Here is a 19,912-nt window from a genome sequence, read left to right as displayed (position 1 = left end):
TAGACCTTGACTATTTTATACATATAGAATGCACTACACTATTCCTGGTTGTTGTTGTTGTTGCTCTAAACTTCAAGTCATTGTACATTGCTTACAGGTCTAAATAACCCATGTTAACATCATCTACTATGAGACAAACTATGGTCCCAAAATTATAATCACCATAGTTTGTATAGAAATTTCTAATTATATACTTATATTTAAGAGCAAGAATGTGGGGCTGGCAGGTGGAATGGTAGTTAAGAGCGCTGGACTCCCAAATGGCCGACCGTGATTCATCTCAGACCTGGCGGCTTGCTTTCTCACTTTCTCTTTCTCTCAGTCTGTCCCTCTCTGGTCAAATTAAAATGAATTAATTAAAGTTAAATAAAAGAATTCTTTTTTAAAAAAATAGTAAGAATGCAACATGTTTATTCTATTTTTGACATAGTTTTGATAATTTTCTATTTCAACTAAAGAGGCAACATGAATAGGAAAATTGGAAGCCTTTTCATTTTATTTACCAAAAATTTTGAAAAACAATTCCAAGAGTACTTCAGTTGTACTTGAGAATCATGCAGTTTTCTGATGAAAAAAGACTCACAGTGATAGATCATTTTTCATGATGATTTAAATAATAAAATTATTTGTTTTGATTCCAGAGGGTTGAGAAATGTCCGTAAGGGCAACTCAGTGCCCATAAAGGCACATTAGATATACACCATTTTACCGAGAATGAAATATGTTTTAAAAGACTTACATTTAAGAATGAGGATTTTAAGAAAATTATCATGGCGGGGGGGGGGGGGGGGGCAGGGGGGGGGGGGGGGGGGGGGACAGTGAGGCTGCACCATGGCCTGGCATTTAAAGCAGCCAGATCCCACTTGGCCAAGCACATAGTTCAAATCCAAGATCTGGCAGCTTGGAAATCACGTCGGGCATGTGCACATGCATGTCCAAAATCTAGAAAGGAGGGAGAGATGTAGGAGAAAGGATTGTGGTGTGACATTTCCCCGTGGGGAGTGTTTTCTCCTCTCTTTTTCTGTCTTTCTCTGACGAGTGTACATGCCCTCTGAAAGAAAGAAAATTGTTGTGAAAAAAACATTATGCCAAAGAAATTACAAAACAGTGATAAGAGAACCTTGTATAATTTTTTTCCTCAATGCCATTTATAAGATAAAATATAGCCCTATAAGAAATAGACTAAAAGCTTCATTTCCTCTGTTTTTTTCAGGGATCTCAAGAAACCAAACCAGTATACTGTATTTATATGTTCAAATGGAAAATCTGCCCACTGTATTTTACTATTAAAATGTCTTTTTATATTTTTAATTGTCAAAGGGTATATATACCCTCCAGAGAGAGACAGAAAGAGAGAGAGAGAGAGAGAGAGAGAAAGCATCCTTCAATGGGGTGTGATTGTGCTGCATGCCACAATCTCTTCTTCATTTCTTCATTTTGTTGATATTTTAGACACACATGTGTATTGTGTTTTTCAAGCTTCTAGGGCCATGATTTGAACTGTGGTCAGCTATGTGGTATCTGGCTGTCTCAACCACGGAGCTACAAGGCCAGTTCTAACATACCTAATTATTATTATGAAAGCATTTATAACATTTTAATGGTTTTCTTAATAAAGAATGTTTTTATTTTTAAAACATACTCTTTCCTTTATGTTAGGTACATTTACATTTTATTATTATCATTTCTGGGTGAAATTTGAAGAATGGTTTTGTAGGCTATGCTTTTTTCTTTTTTTGCTATATGGCACGTGCACTCACCAGAGACAGATAGAGACAGAGAAGGAGAGAGATAAAGAAAGTGAGACAGTAACCCTCCCCATCCTCCCAGAGGGTGACTACATTACAATCCTTTTTCCTCCACTCTGGTCTCAGGATTTTGGGCACATCCTGTATTTCCAAGCCACCAGGTCTAGAACTTGAACCACATAGTCATTCATGTGGGATCAGGCCACACCAACCACTGTGCCACTTAGCTGGCATGGATTATGTTCATTCTTTTTTTTTTTTTTTTTTTTTTGAGAGGTTTTCGCTATAGGGTGCATGCGCTCGCCAGACAGAGGGAGACAGACATAGAGATAGAAAGCGAGAAATCACCCCCAAGGGGGGATGGTCACGCCGCAATCCCTTCTCCTCCATTCTCCTCTCGGGATCTTGGGCACGCACGCACACGCGCCCGGCGTGAGCTTTAAGCCACCGGGTCCGGGACGCGAACCGCGGTTGACTACGTGGGAATCCAGCGACATAGCCATTACGCTAACTGCTGGTTCCCGGATTATGTTCATTCTTAATTCTGAAACTTCTTCATATTTCTTCAGAATAGAAGTAAATGATATCCAAGAATTTAAGAAAATTCTTTAGAATTAGCAAAGTATTTTCTCCTTGCAGTTTCTCTGAAAAAGAAATTACTGTACTATTTACATTTATGGGAGGATGAGTCAGTTAATTGGATATGTTGGTAGAGCAAAACTGCCCTGATTTAAAGTTTTAGATTATGCAATTAATTTTTAGACATTAAAAATGACAACCATTCCTTCCCTTTATGATACCACACAATGACAAAATTAGATAAATTATTCCCTATACACATAGCTCATTGGTAGTATAGTGTAATGGCTAAAACTTCATGAATAAGAAATGTTTGTACTATAATTTATAATGGTTACATTTTTTCACTAGTTGATTCATTTATAATTAATATTTATTGAGCACCTACCTTATGTCCATTCCTCTGCTAAGTATTGGAGATACGATGGTAAAGGAGTGGAATAAACAGTACCAAATTTAAAAAGACAGGCTATGTGCCTTCACAGAGATGGAGTCTCCAGGGAAAGGTTGGCATCAATCAAAACAGATTAACCAACATACAACTATAACTGTGATAAGTGCCATATGTTAGAAGTTATGTACTAAAATGTTTAACTGATAAATCTTAAAGCAAGCAGAAGTTATCTAGGTAAAGTTAATAGTTAGGAAAAGTAACTGCATTCCATGTGCAGGCAAGAGCATTTAATCTTTTTTTTTTTTTTTAAGAGTTTTTTTTTTTTTTTTTGAGTTTTTTTTTTTTTTTTTTTTTTTTTTTTTTTGCTATAGGATGCGTACGCTCGCCAGAAAGCCAGAGAGAGACAGAAAGCCAGAAATCACCCCCCAAGGGGGGTGGCCATGCTGCAATCTCTCCTCCTCCATTCTCCTCTCGGGATCTTGGGCACGCACACACATGCGCCCGGTGTGAGTTTAAGCCACCGGGTACGGGACTCGAACCACGGTTGATTACATGGTAGTCCAGCGACATAGCCATTATGCTAACTGCTGGTCCCAAGAGCATTTCCAAAGGATCTGTGTAAAGAAGAAACATGGTAGATGAAAGATGGCCATTTTGCTGGAAAGCTGAATATTAGAGAGTAATACAGAAGGAAAGTGGGAAGATAAAATTGATGAAGCCATAATCAAGCATAAGCCTTAGATGCCTTTAAGGGCATCTACAGAATTTGTAGGCCCCAATGCAAAATAAAAATTCAGGGTGCCTTGTCCAAAAAATGTCGGGGGGAAGTGCCAAGAAAAGTGCAAATTCAAAGCTTTGTATTTTACTAATATTTTATTAATTATAAAATGTAGAGTCTAGATGGCGGCATAGTGGTAAAATGCAAAGCTCTGCAAGGCTGACCCACATGGGAAGGTTATGGGCTTATTTTCAGAGACCTCCTTTAGCATTCTCAGCATGCACATGCCTGCAACCCAGTGCTAGCTGAAGCAGGGGGTGAGTCTTGATGTCAAGACCCTGTTGAGGATGCTATCTCTCTGTCTCTCCCACTCAAGGAAGAAATAAACAAACACATTTTTAAAAAGGTAATGAGGTTGGGGCCAGCAAGCGGTATAGTGGTTAAGGTGCTGGACTCACATATGTTTGACCATTTTGAGTCCTGGACCTGGTGACTTGAAGCTCATGCCAGGTGCATGTGCAAGCATACCCAAGATCCCAGGAGGAGAATGGAGGAGAAGGGATTGTGGCAGGACCATCTCCTATCCCTTTTGGGTGATAATCTCTTACTTTCCCTCTCGCCATCTCGGTCTCTCTCTCTCAAGCGAGCACACACATCCTATGACAAAACCTCTTAAAAAAAAAAAAAAAGAAAAGAAATTTTAAACAGCAACAACAGGAAAGTAAACCAAACAAAGAACATTCCTCAGTTCGAGACCCTATGTGACTGGGTTACATATCCAAAAGCTGGATGCCATGTGAAGAAGCTCATTCTTGCAATGAAGCAGAGAGTAGAATTTATGGTTACCAAAGTCTGGGCATTAGAAGGAAATGAGGGCTGTTATTCACAGAGCAGAAAGTTTGAATTAAAGAGGAGGAAAAAGTTTTAGAAATTGGTTGTACAACAGGGTAACTATAGTTAATAATAATAATAATTATATCAACATATAAAAATTACTAAAATAAAGTAATTTTAAGTGTTTTCATTAAAAAATAGTATCTTACATGATAGGTATATTAATTAGATTGATTTAATTATTCCATAACATATACCAAAATATGATGCTGTACTCCAAAAACATACATAAGGGGTCTTTTGTCTTTAAACAGTTCATGGAAAAGGAATATGAAAAAACTACACATAGATTTCAATTTTTTTTCTTGCCAAAGGATTTGTACTTGCAGAGAGCAAGTGAGAGAGAGAGAGAGTAAGAACATGCAACAGTGGGAGTGCTCACACTGCAATTCTTTTTCTTCTGTTTCCCTTTCCTGTCAGGATTTGGGGCATGCATACCCAAATACCCAGCACTTTTTTTTTTTTTTTTTTTAATGTCTGGGGCCAGGATTTGAACTGTGGTCAGCCATGTGGTATCCCGCCTTCAACCTCTGTGCTTATAACCTCAGTTTCAAAATGTTTTACATCAAAATAAGTTTTTATTTTAATCCCATTTTTTATATTTTATTTTTTTCAGCAGCTTTTAAATTTTTTTGTTTTTAATTAATTTACACTCATTAACTGAGCAATGTCACCGCATACAAAATGTGATTTCCAATCCAGAATTTGCTGCATAGTGCCTTAATCATACATGTAATTGTCAATAATTTTCCATTTCTAGTTTCATATACATATGTGCGTGTATGTATATATATGTATGTATGTATGTATGTGTGAGTGTATATATATATGTGTATATATTTTTTTGTGTGTGTGTGTGTGTGTGTGTATGTATATTGCATGTTATCAATAATTTTCCATTTCTAGTTTCATGTATATATATTTATATATATTTACCCTTATGTCTGATCCTCTGCCCTTTCCCACCCTCTTCTCACACTATCTCTGCTGCCTACAATTGTCTTCCATTCCTTTCCCCCCCACATTTTATTGATCACACACTTTCTTAAAAAATCTAACTACTTTCAATAGCAAGTTCAGCTGGTAATTTCAAGAAAAGCAGTTTTGAATTGGTAAGGAAATTTGCTTAAAACTTAAAGCCTGGAAACAGGTTAGTATTCTGTTTAAATAGTAGCTACATGAACCTATTGGCAGCTTAAGATAAGACAGAAATCCTTAAAATGAGAAAACAAAGCCTAGAAGAAACTCAGCAATGTTTTAGTCAAAAGTCATAAAATTCTATTTCACCAGTTCAGTCTCATATACTTAATCTACCTTCTGTTGTGGTTCGATTTTCCCAATTAAATTCTGGGATATAATATTCAACTCCAGACTTGTCCCCCCAAGTAAGTTGGCCATTTTCTTAGGTTTTGAACTTTTATTTCTGTGACTGTATTTAATTTTCCTAGTATAGCACCTCCTGCAGAACTTCTTGGAAATTTGGTCTGCTGTTGGTAAATTCTTTCAGGTTTTGTTTATCTGAGAATGTTCTTGTCTTTTCTTCCTATATGAAGGATAATATTGCCGGGTATATCCTTGGTTGCAATTTTCCCATTTTTTCCTCACTCTCATTATTTCCAATGAGAGATCCGCTGTCAGCCTGATGGGATATTCTTCGTAGATAACTTTGAAGTTTCTCTCTTGCCAATCTTAGTATCTTGTCTTTGTGGTTTTGCTCAATCTGGCTATAATGTGTCTTGGAGAAGATCTTCTTGGGTTGATTCTACTGGGAGTCCTTTGTATTTCTTGGGACTGGATCTTTGAATGCCTCTCTAGGTTTGGAAAGTTTTCTTCCAGGATTATATGGAATAGATTATCAATGCCTTTATGGGTCTCTTCCTTTTCTAGGATACCAGTTATTCGGATGTTTAGATGTTTGATGGTATCTAGTATTTCTCATATAGTATCCTCATGGGGGGGGGGGTTTTCTCAGTCTTCATGGTGGATTTTTCTAGGCCAGCGATTCTATCTTCTACATCTGAGACTTTATTTCCAGTATGATCTAGTCTGCTTCTAACATTTTCAATGGAGAGTTTGACTTCCTGTATTATAGACTTCATCTCTAACAGGTCCATTTGATTATTTTTTATAGTGTGAATTTCCTCTTTTAGATCTTGCAAGAATTTCCTCACCTCCTGAAGCTTGTCAGCTCTTTTCTGCTATCTCTTTGGCAGTTTATTGTCTCTCTTCTCTTTGATCTCTGTGAGCTTTGTCACCATGACAGTTCTAAATTCTTTATCTGACATTTCCATGAATTCCATCATACTGGCTGAAGATGAAGAGTTATTATTTTTCCTTGGAAGAGAGATATTTTCTTGTTTTTCCATATTTCTTGTGACCCTATGGTGATTTCTAGTCATCTGATTGATGGCGCGTTTCTTCTTATTCTTAAAGTTCAGTCTGAGTGTTCAGAGGCGTGCTGGAGGAGGTGATCTGTCATCTCTCTTCCGTTCCATTCTCACTCTTTGTGCATCAGAATCAGTGGGAGTAGAGGAATATTCTGACCCTAATTGTAATCAGATGTTTAAATACTATTCACTTGGACCTGTCTAGACATTTACTGTGTAGGAGTAGAAATAAGTGAGGGAGAAGTCTCAGCAGAAAATCTTCATTTTAAGTGTCTGAAAGCAATATTTCAGAGCTGAAGTTCAGGAGCCATGTTGTTTGTTTGTTTGTTTGTTTTTGTTTTTGTTTTTGGAGAGGTTTTTATTTCCCCCCCCCGCCCCCGCTATAGGGCATGTGCTCTCGCCAGAAAGAAAGAGAGACAGAAAGCGAGAACTCACCACCCACGGGGAATGGTCACGCTGCAGTCCCTTCTCCTTTCTCCTCTTGGGATCTTGGGCATGCATGGACACATGCCCGGCATGAATTTAAGCCACCGGGTCTGGGACTCAAATCACGGTCAACTACATGGGAGTCCAGAGTCCAGTGACATCACCATTATGCTAACTGCTGGTCTTGGGAAGCCATGTTTTTAATCCCATTTTTTCCATGAACATTTTGAAGTACCCTCATACAGGTATTATTTGTCAATTTTAAAAAATTTTTAAAAGATGTTCTTTTTGGCTGAAAAATAAATGGGAATCATTGAAAGCCTGACTTAGGGGGCTAGTATAATGACATACCAGTATCTGTGACTGAAAATGGAATATACGTTCAAAGAAGTAGCTCTATGTAGGCAGGCTGGTTATTCAGAAAAAGAGTGCATGATTATCATAGCACAGTTCCTTTTGTAAGCATTCTTCTGTGTGGGTGCAGGAGTTCCTGAACAAGAAATTTTTAACCTCTCTACCTTCTCCTAACAGCACAGGAAGGCCTGTCTTAATCCTGTGCAGGTGACACTGTAATAGCCATAAGGCCACTGATTGCTGCCCTGACAAGTTCACTTCTACCATTATACATAGCTCCAGCTCAGATCTCTCAAAGTGAACACCCCATGGAGACTCAAATCACACTTGCAGGGACTGGAGAGTGGTGCTTGGGTAGCAGAAATTTACAAATATTTATATTAAAATTAAAATATATTTTAATGCTCTAGGGGAAAAAAAAACAGGGACTTCCTTGACTTTAATCAATTTTTCTTTCATATACCTGAGAAATTCTTAAGAAATTCTAGCATCTAAGAGATTTTTCCAAACCACTCAGACAAGTAAGGGGGAGGAGGTGCATGGGTACATATTTTCTACTCCTTTCCCAGGAGTATATTCTACCTGTAGAGTAGATGCAATAACTCAAGACTCATTAACACTGAAACATTTCTTAGTATTTAGGGATAATGATATCTTTAGGGCCTGAATTATTATAATTAAAAGGGAGGGAAATTGACTATGCTAACTCTATTATAAAACTTTTAGGTGTTTTTGGTTTTTTTAAAATTATTGCCATAGGGTATGTGTGCTTACTGAAAGAGAGACAGGTAAAAACAGAGAGAGAGAGAGGGGTGCCAGCAGGTGGCATGTTGATTAAGGTACTGGACTCCCACATGGCCAACTGTGATTCAAGTCCCAGATTCAGCAGCTTGAAAAATCATGCAAATTTCATGTGCAGGCATGTGTGTGTGTGTGTCCAAAATCCTGAGAGGAGAATAGAGAAGAGTGACTGCAGCATGGCCATTTGCTCCGGGGAGTAATTTCTTGTATTTCTCATCTCGGTCTCTCTCTGGTGAGTACATACACTATGGTTAAAAAGAGAGAAAGGGAAAATAAGAAATCACTCCCCTGGCAGATGCCATACCACAATCCCTTCTTCTCCATTCTCCTACTGTGATTTTGGGCATGCATACACATGTATCTGGCGTGTTTTTCAAGTTGGCAGGTCCAAGACTCGAACAATGGAGTCAGTCATGTGGGATCCAGTGCCTTAATTACTACGCTACCTGTTGGTCTAAATCTTTGAGATTCTTAAGCCTCCTTATCTTGAAAAATAAATCTCTTTATCTTGAATCACAATAGTGGGATACTTACTCCATTTTATTTCACATTCTCTGAATATTTATAGAAAGTCTGTTCAAATGATTTTAAAATTTTAGAGTCCTTAAGAGATTCCTGGAGAGTTTGTTTGAAATATGCATTTCTTGTTTCCCACAGGAAATACAGACTCAGTAAGACTACAGGGATAGCTACAATATGGACTTTTTAAAAAGATTTTTGCCATAGGGCATGTGTGTTTGCCACAGAGACAGAGAGAGACAGGGAGAGGGAAAGTAAGAAATCACTCCCTAGGGAGGATGGCCGTGCCACAATCTCTTCTCCTCCATTCTACTTCTGTGCTCTTGGGCACACAGGCAGTGCGCCCAGAATGAGTTTCAAGCCACTGGCTTCAAGATTCAAACTGGGGAAGGGACCAGCAGTTAGTGTAATGGCTATGTCGCTGGACTCTCACATAGTCGACCACGGTTCGCGTCCCAGACCCGGTGGCTTAATACTCACGCCGGGCGCGTGTGGGTGCGTGCCCAACATCCCGAGAAGAGAATGGAGGAGAAGGGATTGCGGTGTGACTATCCCCCCTGGGGGGGGGGTAATTTCTCACTTTCTGTGTCTCTGTCTCTCTCTGTCTGTCTGGCAAGCGCACGCACCCTATAGCGAAAACCTCTCCAAAAAAAAAAAAGATTCAAACTGTGGTTGGCCAGCACCTTACCAACTTCCACCTGCTAGCCCATAGAACTTGAACTTTTAACAGGTTTCTCTAGTTGATTTTGATGTAGTTAGTTCAGGGACCATGCTTTAAGAAGTGTTGCCATAGGTTTTGAAATTTGAGCCTGAAATTTCTGTTTAAGAATAATCCAAGCAATGTGAAATATATGGTCAAAATGCTCTAGTGCTGTAGATTCAGGAAAAATCATATTTCATAAAATGTCATTGATTAGTTATAGTTCTAAAAATTAGAGTACCAAGGTTAATTATAATTAATTCTGTATACTATATCTACTTTTAGAGTTTCACAGACTATTTTAGTATATTAAAAACACTGAAAATTACTGGATTAAAGATACTTTAAGCTTACTTAATTCACATTTTTCTGCACTTGAGTATGGAACTTTTATTTATTTTATTTATTTTATTTTTTTTAATTTGCCAGAGAGCATGTGCACTTGCCAGAGAGAGACAGAGAAAGAAAGAGAGGAAAATTGAAAAAGCACCCCTGCATGGGGCATGGTAATGCTACAGTTTTTTCTCTTCCATTTCACTCTCCTTTCAGGATTTTGGGCATGCATACATATGCACCTGGCAAATCTCTCAAGCTGCTAGGTCTGAGACTTAAACTGCATAGTCAACCACGTGGGATCCAGTCACTTTAATCACCAAGCTACTGGCTGGCTTTCATAGTTTTATTTAATATAACACCCCCTTTTTTTAAAAAAAAAACTGGTATTTTCTTTAGTTAGCAGGCACATGTGCTTGCTGGAGAGAGTCAGAAAACGGAAAGAGATGGTGAAAGAACTACCCTAATGAGTTATGGTCACATAACAATCCTCTAACCTTCATTTATCCATCCCATCAGTATTTTGGGAATGCATGCATGCATGCTATCCATAATTTTCAAGCTTTCAGAGCTAGGACTCAAACTGCAGTTGGCCATGTGGAATCCAGGTCCTATTTATAGTACCTAACTGCTGCATTATGGGGCCAGACTATATGTAACATCTCTTTATACATCTTTGGAAATAAGGATTTCTGACTAATAATGCTTAGAGATATTCCTTTTATGTTGAAGAGAACTGTGTGCACACACACGCATCTGTGGGTCTATTTAATGTCCATATACATACATACATATTTATGAAACAATCATGGACTTTATACTCTGAATAATTTAAGAATAATTTATATTATTTGAGATTAGAAAACTGGTTTTTATTATGTTAAGAGATTTACTTTTGGGGACCAGCAGGTGGTATGGTGAAGGCACTGGACACTCCCATATGGCTGACCAATGGTTTGAGTCCCAGACCTGGTGGCTTGCTTTTTCTCACTTTCTCTCTCTCTCTGTGTCTCTCTCTGGCCAAATTAAAATAAATAAATGAGTAAATAAAATAAATTTTAAAATTATTTTAAAGAGATTATACTTTTTACATAATATAATGTATAATGTAAAGATTTAAAGATATAATCTGATATATTTAGGTAAACAATTATGTTTGTGATTTGTCTCAAGATAATTGTGGTGAGTATTACCAACCTGGAGTTATATTATGTATGCATGGGAGTTCCTTATACGATTTTCTTACTTCTTAATGTATTTGTATATATTTCAATAGTAATAAGAAATGGGAAAAAATTATGGGATCAGTGAATATTTATGTACAGAGTAAGGAGAAACATTTTTCATTCAGCTTCTAAAATGATGAGAACTGACCACTTTTTGCAGATTAATCTAATATAAATGACAAACATTCATGAGAGTTCATAAAATTATAAAAATTTAATATTTATAGTTTTAATCTATGTCAGTGAGAAAAAGGTCATTTATTTGAAAACAGTTTCATCTAGCAATTCTATTCTTAAAAATTATTTTAAAAAGAATGGAATATATGACACTTTTGATGAATAGCCTTATTCCAATTCACATTGTCTTAATAGCCAATGATGTTTCCAGAGTATGTCTTTGGTTATGAACACCCCAGTAGACATGAAAACTAATTATAACAAAACTTGTGTCAAAAACATTTAGTATAGTTTATTTAAACACTAATTGGACTGGTTTTATGTCTTAGTAGTTAAACATACTACTGTGCTACATATCACAAACTCTTTTTTTTTTTGGAGAGGTTTTTATTTTTTTGCTATAGGGCACGTGTGCTCGTCAGACAGACAGAGACACAGAGACAGAAAGCGATAAATCATCCCCCGGGGGGATGGTCATGCCGCGATCCCTTCTCCTCCATTCTCCTCTCGGGATCTTGGGCATGCACGCACATGCGCCCGGCATGAGTTTTAAGCCACCGGGTCCGGGACGTGAACCGCGGTCGACTATGTGGGAGTCCAGCGACATAGCCATTACACTAACTGCTGGTTCTTCATATCACAAACTCTTAAGTGCATTTTTAGTAGTCAGGGAATGGCAATCAAAAGTGAAATTAGTCTTGGGGCCAGCAGGTGGCACTGGACTCCCACATGGCTGACCACGTTTTAAGTCCTGGACCTGGTGACATGCTTTCTCTCTCTCTCTCTATTTCTCTCTCTCTTGCTCTGTCCCTCTCTGGTCAAATTTAAATAAATAAATAAATAAATAAATAAATAAATAAATAAATAAATAAATAAATAAATAAATAAATAAATAAATAAATAAATAAATAAATAAATAAATAAATAAATAAATAAATAAATAAATAAATAAATAAATAAATAAATAAAGTAAAATAATTCTTAAAAAAAAAAGATGAAATTAGTCCCATATAACCTTACCGAAAATTTTATTTTGATCACTCTTTGTTGTTTTTTTCTTTCGTACTTTCAGCTCAGCTGAAATCTCTATCTATGAGTGATAATCATTCAGTGTTGCCTTTCAGAGTCACAGCTGCTAAGGTATTTGTAAAGTTATCAGTTCTTCTCAAAGGATGGACAAAGTTATACAAAAAATCATCAGACTTTCTACCTCTGTAAAACATGCGACTCCTTCAGTTATTGATGACATTTTAGGACATGTTGCTAAGAGACCAACATAAAGTAAACTAGTATATAAATAGCACTTCAAACAGGTGACAGAATTTTCTGATATTTCCTCTCACTAGTTAGATTGTGTAACTAGAAATAAATGCCTTGAAAAATGTGCTCCTCTTCCTAATTCTTCAGAATTCTAAATTATGACACATATTAACATTCTAACCTTTTCTATTGGGCTTTGCTTATTCTTCTACATACTTCAGTATGGGATTGCAATCCTTCTAACTGCAGAAAATCCAATAGTACGTCTTTTAGTATGGACTTAAAAGTGAGTTGAAATTTTCCCAAAGAAGACTTAAAAATGGCCAACAGAAATATGAAAAGGAGCTCAATATTAGTAATCATTAGGGAAATGCAAGCCACAGTCATAATGAGATCTCCCCTCACACCTGGTAGGATGACTATTATCAAAAAGATACAGATAAGAGTTAGTGAGGGGCCCCCGCAGGTGGAATGGTAGTTAAGGCAGCTGGACTCCCACATGACTGACCACGGTTTGAGTTTCAGATCTGGCAACTTACTTTATTACTTTCATTCTCTCTGTTTCTCTCTGGTCAACATCTTTACTAACTCTTTTTTTTTTTAGGATGATTTTTTATTTGATTTTATTCATTGTCCTTATTTTACTTCATGATCTAACTTATATGTGGAATCTAAAAAAGTCAAGCACATAGAAATTGATAGTATAATGAGCATTATCAGAGACAAAGAATTGGAGGAAACAGCAATTTGATACATGTTAGAACTATACACCACATTCCATATTTTCCTTATGTCCTTTTCTGTCTTTCCATTGTATTTTCTCTCCAAGTTGCAGTTTAGATATATTTCTATTCACAGATCCTACTCTTTACTAACACTCTTTTCTTCTCTATATTTTCTGGTGTATATCAATAGTTATGTTCTTTTTCTTTTTTTGTTCAGGGTGTATCCATATGCCAAAGGAAGACAGAGAGAAAGGGGAAATGAAAAAAAACATGCTGTTTCATATAATAGTCTCTTGTTTTTAAAGGCCGAATAATTTACCTTTGTGTTTCTATTTCACAATTTATTTATCCATTCCATGACATTCCAACCCATGTCAATGGACATGGGTTATCTTCATATTTTGGCTACTGTGAATAATACTGCAATGAACATGAAAGTGTGGATATACTTCTTTAATTTCCTTTAGAGACATTCCCACAAAAGATCACTAGGTCGGGGCCAGCAGGTGGCGTGGTGGTTAAAGGCACTGGACTCCCACATGACCAACCATGATTTGAGTCCTGGACCTGGACCTTGCTTTCTCTCTCTCTTTCTCACTCTGTCTCTCGCTGGTCAAATTAAAATAAATAAATAAATGAATAAATAAAATAAAATACTTTTTAAAAAAAATCACTGGGTCACACAGTAGTTCTATTTTTAAATTTTCAGGAGCCTCCATATTGTTTTTCATAATAGTTAAACTAATTAATAACATTTTCACCAACAGCATACAAGGGTTAACCTTTTTCCACATCCACATAAACTCTTTTTTTTAGGAATGCTTATTTATTTATTTATTTATTTATTTACTTATTTATTTATTTTTATTGATTGCCATTATTTTATTTTGGGCATGCACGTGCACTCACCAGCAGATGACATAGAGGTTATGTCACTGGACTCCCACATGGCCAACCATGGTTTGAGTCCTGGACCAGGTAGCTTAAAATTCATGCTGGATTTGTGTACATGCATGCCCAAGATCCTGGGAGGAGAATGGAAGAGAATCGCATGGCCATCCTCCTGGGGTGTGATGTCTCACTTTCCCTCTCACTGTCTCTGTATCTCACTCTCTCCAGCAGTGCATGCACCCTAAGGCAAAATCCTTTAAGAAAGAAAGAAGAAAAGAAAAAAAAAAAGTAATCAATCAGGAAAAAAGCAGAAGCTAGTCAGAAAGTGATAGGAATTGAGACTGGATTTCAGTCATTTTAAGTACTGGTGAATTGTGATCTATGTTTATTTTGTTTTCTTTTTTAAAGATTTATTTTTATTTATTTTATTTATCTTTATTATTTTCCAGTCTTGATCAGAGAGAGACAGCAAAAGAGAAAGAGGGAAAGTGAGAAAGCAAGCCACCAGGTCCGGGATTTGAACTGCAGTCGGTCATGTAGGAGTCCAGTGCCTTTAACCACTACACCACTTGTTGGCTCCTGTTTGGTTTTTAATTAGGACATGGTCCTTAGGGTATCTCGATTCCAGGCTCTGATGTTTAGAATACTTCATTCAGTTTGATTTGTCCTGAACCATAATTTTTTATGTCCCCTGTACTCTAAGACTACTAAAGCTTCTGCTCACATATTTTCTGCTTTCTGTTTTGTTTTTCTTATTCCTAATTCATACTGCTTAGGAACTGGCAAATTCTGGAGAAGAACAGCGGGAAATGGTCTCACCTCTCTGTGCTTTTGTTTTCTCTAGAATACTGCACCTCATGTTGCAAACATCTTGTCTACTGTCAAATTTCTTTCAAATTGCTTTTTAAATGTATTTTTAAAGATTGTAACAATATTTGTGGTTAACATTGGTGGGAGGTTGGCAACTAGTCAAAACAGAAGTTTCTCCATTATTATTGTTATGTGTGTTGATGGAAATATTTAGGCCATTTATCAGTAGGTTTTTAGATAATGGCTTGAAGAATATGATAGTTGATGTCAGTGAGAAAAAAAAATGAGAATTATTCTCGACAGAGTTACAAACTCTTCACATAGAAACAAACCAAATATTTATTCAGTCATCTATTTAACACTGTTTAATTAGTATTGACCTTTCACCTTCTTGCAGGTATACATCAATGTGAGTAATGAACAAAAGAAACAAAACTGAATAGGGGAGCCATTAGAGAATTTCAATCATGAGAGTGGCAATTACTTATCTACATTTTTTTTAAAAGAGATTTTTATTATAGGGTATGTGTGCTGGCCAGAGACACAGAGAGACAGAGAGACAGAAAGTAAGAAATCACCCTCCCAGAGTTCGGGAAGGCCATGCTGCAATTCCTTCTCCTCCATTCTCCTCTCACCATTTTGGGCACGCACGCATATGGGTCCAGCTTGTGTTTCAAGCCACCGGGTCTGGGATTTGAACCATGGTTAGCCATGTGAGAGTCCAGCTCCTTAACCACTACATCATCTACAGACCACCCTACTGATCAGGTATCATGGAACTCTTGCCCTGTCTGATCTAGGTGGGAGAGTGGGACCAGGGAAAGACCATTGAAGTTACTGAGGTGTGTTGTTGGGAGGGCTGTCACTGGTGCTGGGTGACCTGCAGTAGGATTCAGTGGAGGTCCCAAGGGGTTGCTATCTCTGTTAAATGATCATTTGCAGTTTTACAGCTTACATCACTTCCAGAGTTACCCAGGGGTTTTCAGTGGTTATGATGACTTCTATGGACAGGGGCACAGAGGATCTCTCCTGGCCTCTTCAGTTGTCAACTTTTTTCTCTTAGCTCATGATGGCTTTAGCTAGCAGTTTGCCCCTTCAGGAGAGTGGACAGTCAACCCTCAAATGCCAGGGATTGTTTTTTTCATATCACAGTATTGATGGCAGAGCCCAGGAGGTGGCTAAGTGTAGTCTCTCATCAACTATCTGGTTTTTTTGTACTTGAAGCAGGAATCTGCAGGGGTTTTTTTCCTCTGGCTTTTGAGTAAACTCTTATACAGCAGGTTCTTAAAGTTTTTCAGCAGGGACAGATGAGTCTTCACTATGGAATCAGAGCAGCAGACTCCTGCCTAGCTCACACAATGTATGTTGTGAATGGCTTAAATGGTGTTGTCCTCATTCTTGGTGTTTTGGACAAAGATTTGAATGAAACACACCAATAGTGAACTGAAAAGGTAGCTTATTAAGTAAAATTGAAAATACACTCCTAAGAGGTAGAAGCAGGCCTAAGCAGACAAGACAGAGTGACTCAGAGGTTTGGGTATCAGTTTTAACACTGTGTCACTGTCTGGTCCAGGGCTTTTTTAAATGATGTGATTATCAATATACATGTACACTAGTAGGGATGGATTGTTAGATAGTTAATATAAATGAAGAAGATGGAATGGGAAAGAGAGAGAAGACGAAGGAAAAGGAGGAGGAAAGGGAGGAGGAGGAAAATAATTATTACTGCAGGAGTGATATTGTTGAGTATATAAGGAAATCAAATCTAGCACACAAGAGGATGATCTGAGTTATGGTCCAATCATCTCCCAATGTATGCCATCTTAGCCATTCAATATATATATATATATATATAGGAGAGGTTTTTGCTATAGGGCACGTACACTCGCCAGAAAAACAGAGAGAGAGACAGAAAGTGAGAAATCACCCCTCGGGGGGGATGGCCACGCCACAATCCCTTCTCCATTCTCCTCTCGGGATCTTAGGCATGCACAAACACACGCCCGACTTAAGTTTTAAGTCACCGTGGTCGACTCCATGGGAGTCCAGTGACATAGCCATTATGCCAATGGCTGGTCCCACCATTCAATATTTTTTAAGTAAGAATTAACTAACACTTGACTCTCTAAATATTAGTATAGAAAACGAGTATCACAATAAAAAGCAGGATGTTCAATATCCTGATGAAGATAATTGATTAAATATGGTATTTACCTTTAGTTCTTTATAAACATCTACTACATGGTAACAGAAAAAAATTATTAAAACATAATAAATCCATCAAACCTAAGATCAAAAGAGAAGACGAAATTTGAGAAACTAGAATGAAGTTGAATGGCTTATAACTGACTTAGCAAAATTCCATGTATCCTGGCAGTGGGGGAGCTTGAGAAGAAAATTCACTTATTGTTTAAGTTCCCCTTTTGGGCTGTAGGAATAGGAAATTGTTTGATCTCTAGAGTGTTATCCTATCTCATAAGAAAATTGACAAATTGGGATATTCAGGCACATGGGTCCAGCCTGAGTTTGGGACTCAAACCATGGTCAACTATGTAGGAGTCCACTGACATAATCATTATGCCATCTGCTGGTCTCATATATACCTCTTAATAAAGTATAGGAATTAAATGAAAAAAGAAAAGAGAGAGAGAAGAAAGCAATTTGGGGAAATAAACCACTCAAGGAAAATAAAGTAGAAAATAAAATACCACCAGCGATGTTTTCAGAAAGAGATAAAGAACAAGATTTTATATAAAGAAATGGTCATGGGGGCTGAGAGTGGTGATGAGGTAACACCATGTTCTGCAAGACCTACCCATATGGGACAGTTCTAGGTTCATGTCTAAAGACCTACCTGAGCATGCGGGGCATGTAGGTGTCTATGGGCCTGGCAGAAGCTGGGGGTGGACTGTAGCATGAAGATCCTATTGGGGTTGTTTTTTTTTTCTTTCCCTCTTGTCTCTCTTGCTCATTAAAAAAATAAAAAAATAAAAATAAATTAAAAAAACTAAACTTTTTAAAAAGTCATAAATAAAATGACAGAATTTTTTTAAACCACAAAATAACATATTCAATAGAAGGTCTAAAAGATACAGTAAAAAATATCTCCCACAGTATAGAACAATAAACTATGAAATGGATGCTAGGAGATAGAATACAGCTAGATAGGTGTGTGTGTGTGTGTGTGTGTGTGTGTGTGTGTGTGTGTGTGTAACTGTATACATACATGAGTGTATATGCTATGGGTTTTCAAAAGGTCATGGAAAATGCATATTATAAAAAAAAACTGCATGGATTTCAAATTTTTTGCACCAAATTAAATTCATACTTTAATTCGTTTTCCATAAACCTTTTGAAGTCTCCTTGTATACATATACATAAAGATTTAAACTAGAATAACAGTTTAGAAAATCTAACACTTAAATAATAGGACTTTCAGAGAAAGAAATCAAATAAAATATTAAATTAGTCAAAAAGATATTCTAGGACCAAGAAGTATGAGTTTCTAGGGTGATAAAGTTTTCCAAATGCTCAGTGTAATGATTGAAAATAGATTTACAACATGGCACGTTATCCTAAAATTATGGGACACATGGGAAAATAGGCTTCTAGAGAGACAGAGAGAAAGATATCACAAACAGATCAGAAATCAAAATAGCTTCAGTTCTCAGAGCAGAATAACATCTCAAAATTTCTGAAGAATAATGATTTCCAATCTAAATTATATTTCCAAATAAACTGTCAATCAAATATAAGCATAGAATAAAAGACATTTTCGAACATGACCAATTTTTAAAAATTGTATCTGTATTAACTATTTCTCTAAAATCTTTTGGCAAATTTGACCAGATGAAATGAAGCAGTATGTTAAGAAAGAGAAGGATCTGCATTTTGGCAAGAGGACTCCAACATAAGAGGGCACGGTGATAGTGAAGGGAGAGAACTGAGATAGATTTGGGGAATGAATGGAGTATTGTCAAGTACATAAAAGAAAGCAAAAAAAAAAAATCAAAAAGGAAAACAAGCACAGGAAAATCAAAGCTAATACGCTGAAATAAACATTGGACAGAGAAAAACAAACAGACAAGGAAGTCAATATGAGGAAGTCCTGATTTCTTTCCTCTTGCAAGCTAGCAACAGAGGAGTTTTTAGTCTTTCATTAATATACTTTTCCACTTCAAGCGTAAGTATAGGATATTCTATATCCTCTAAGCCAAGTACAAGATTATTTGCTCAGATGTGTTTATACAGATTAAAATTTACGTGCAACACTTGCTGTTAGCTTTCACCACAAGCAAAGTGTAACTTAATTTCAATGCTTAACGTAATCATAGTCAATATATTCCAGTTTACCTCTGGTACCATTACCCATTTATCTTCCACTTCAATGTTTAAATAATTTAGAATGAATATTAAGGACTACCCAGAACCCTAGAGTGAAAAAAACAAATGAACCAATCTAGACAAAACAATTGTCTAAAATCTGGGATGTCCTAAATGAGAAAACATGTCTAAATATCATGTAAGGTTATAGCTGATTATTTTCCTAGCAAGTAATCATGTAAAATGCAAACACAGATCTTTTATATTACCAGATACACACACACAAACAAAAGGGCCTGCCATTTATTTGAAAAGAGCTTGCACTGTAGCTTTTGCTTAATGAATTAGATATGCCAACTACTTCATTTCAAAGCTGTTAGTACATAGCAGGCAATGACTATATTTATGACACTGTATTTATATTTCTTAGATGACATTCATTCAGGCCATTCTCCAACTGTGTCTTTTTGCTGAGCAATAGTAAATTATAGAACTGAAGACTTCTGTAATCTTATAGAAAATGAAATTAGGAAATTTTATTTTTCATGACTATAAAACATAGCAGAAAGAGTATTTTCTTGTTAGGTGAGGGGAATCAAAATAAAAGCTAGGGAAGGAGAATTAAGTTGAAATCAGTTATTCTGATT

General features: G+C 36.7%; 1 protein-coding gene across 1 annotated transcript in view; it reads right to left on the bottom strand.

Annotated features, from left to right (window-relative positions):
* Positions 1 to 19,912, bottom strand: part of CNTN6 (contactin 6) — a 395,429-nt gene that overhangs the window by 26,990 nt on the left and 348,527 nt on the right. The window lies entirely within an intron of this gene.

Source organism: Tupaia chinensis, unplaced genomic scaffold (genome assembly GCF_000334495.1).
Source record: "Tupaia chinensis unplaced genomic scaffold, TupChi_1.0 Scaffold145889_1, whole genome shotgun sequence".
Classification (NCBI taxonomy): Eukaryota; Metazoa; Chordata; class Mammalia; order Scandentia; family Tupaiidae; genus Tupaia; species Tupaia belangeri.
Note: the sequence above shows the minus strand (reverse complement) of the source record. Positions and strands in the feature narration are given on the sequence as shown.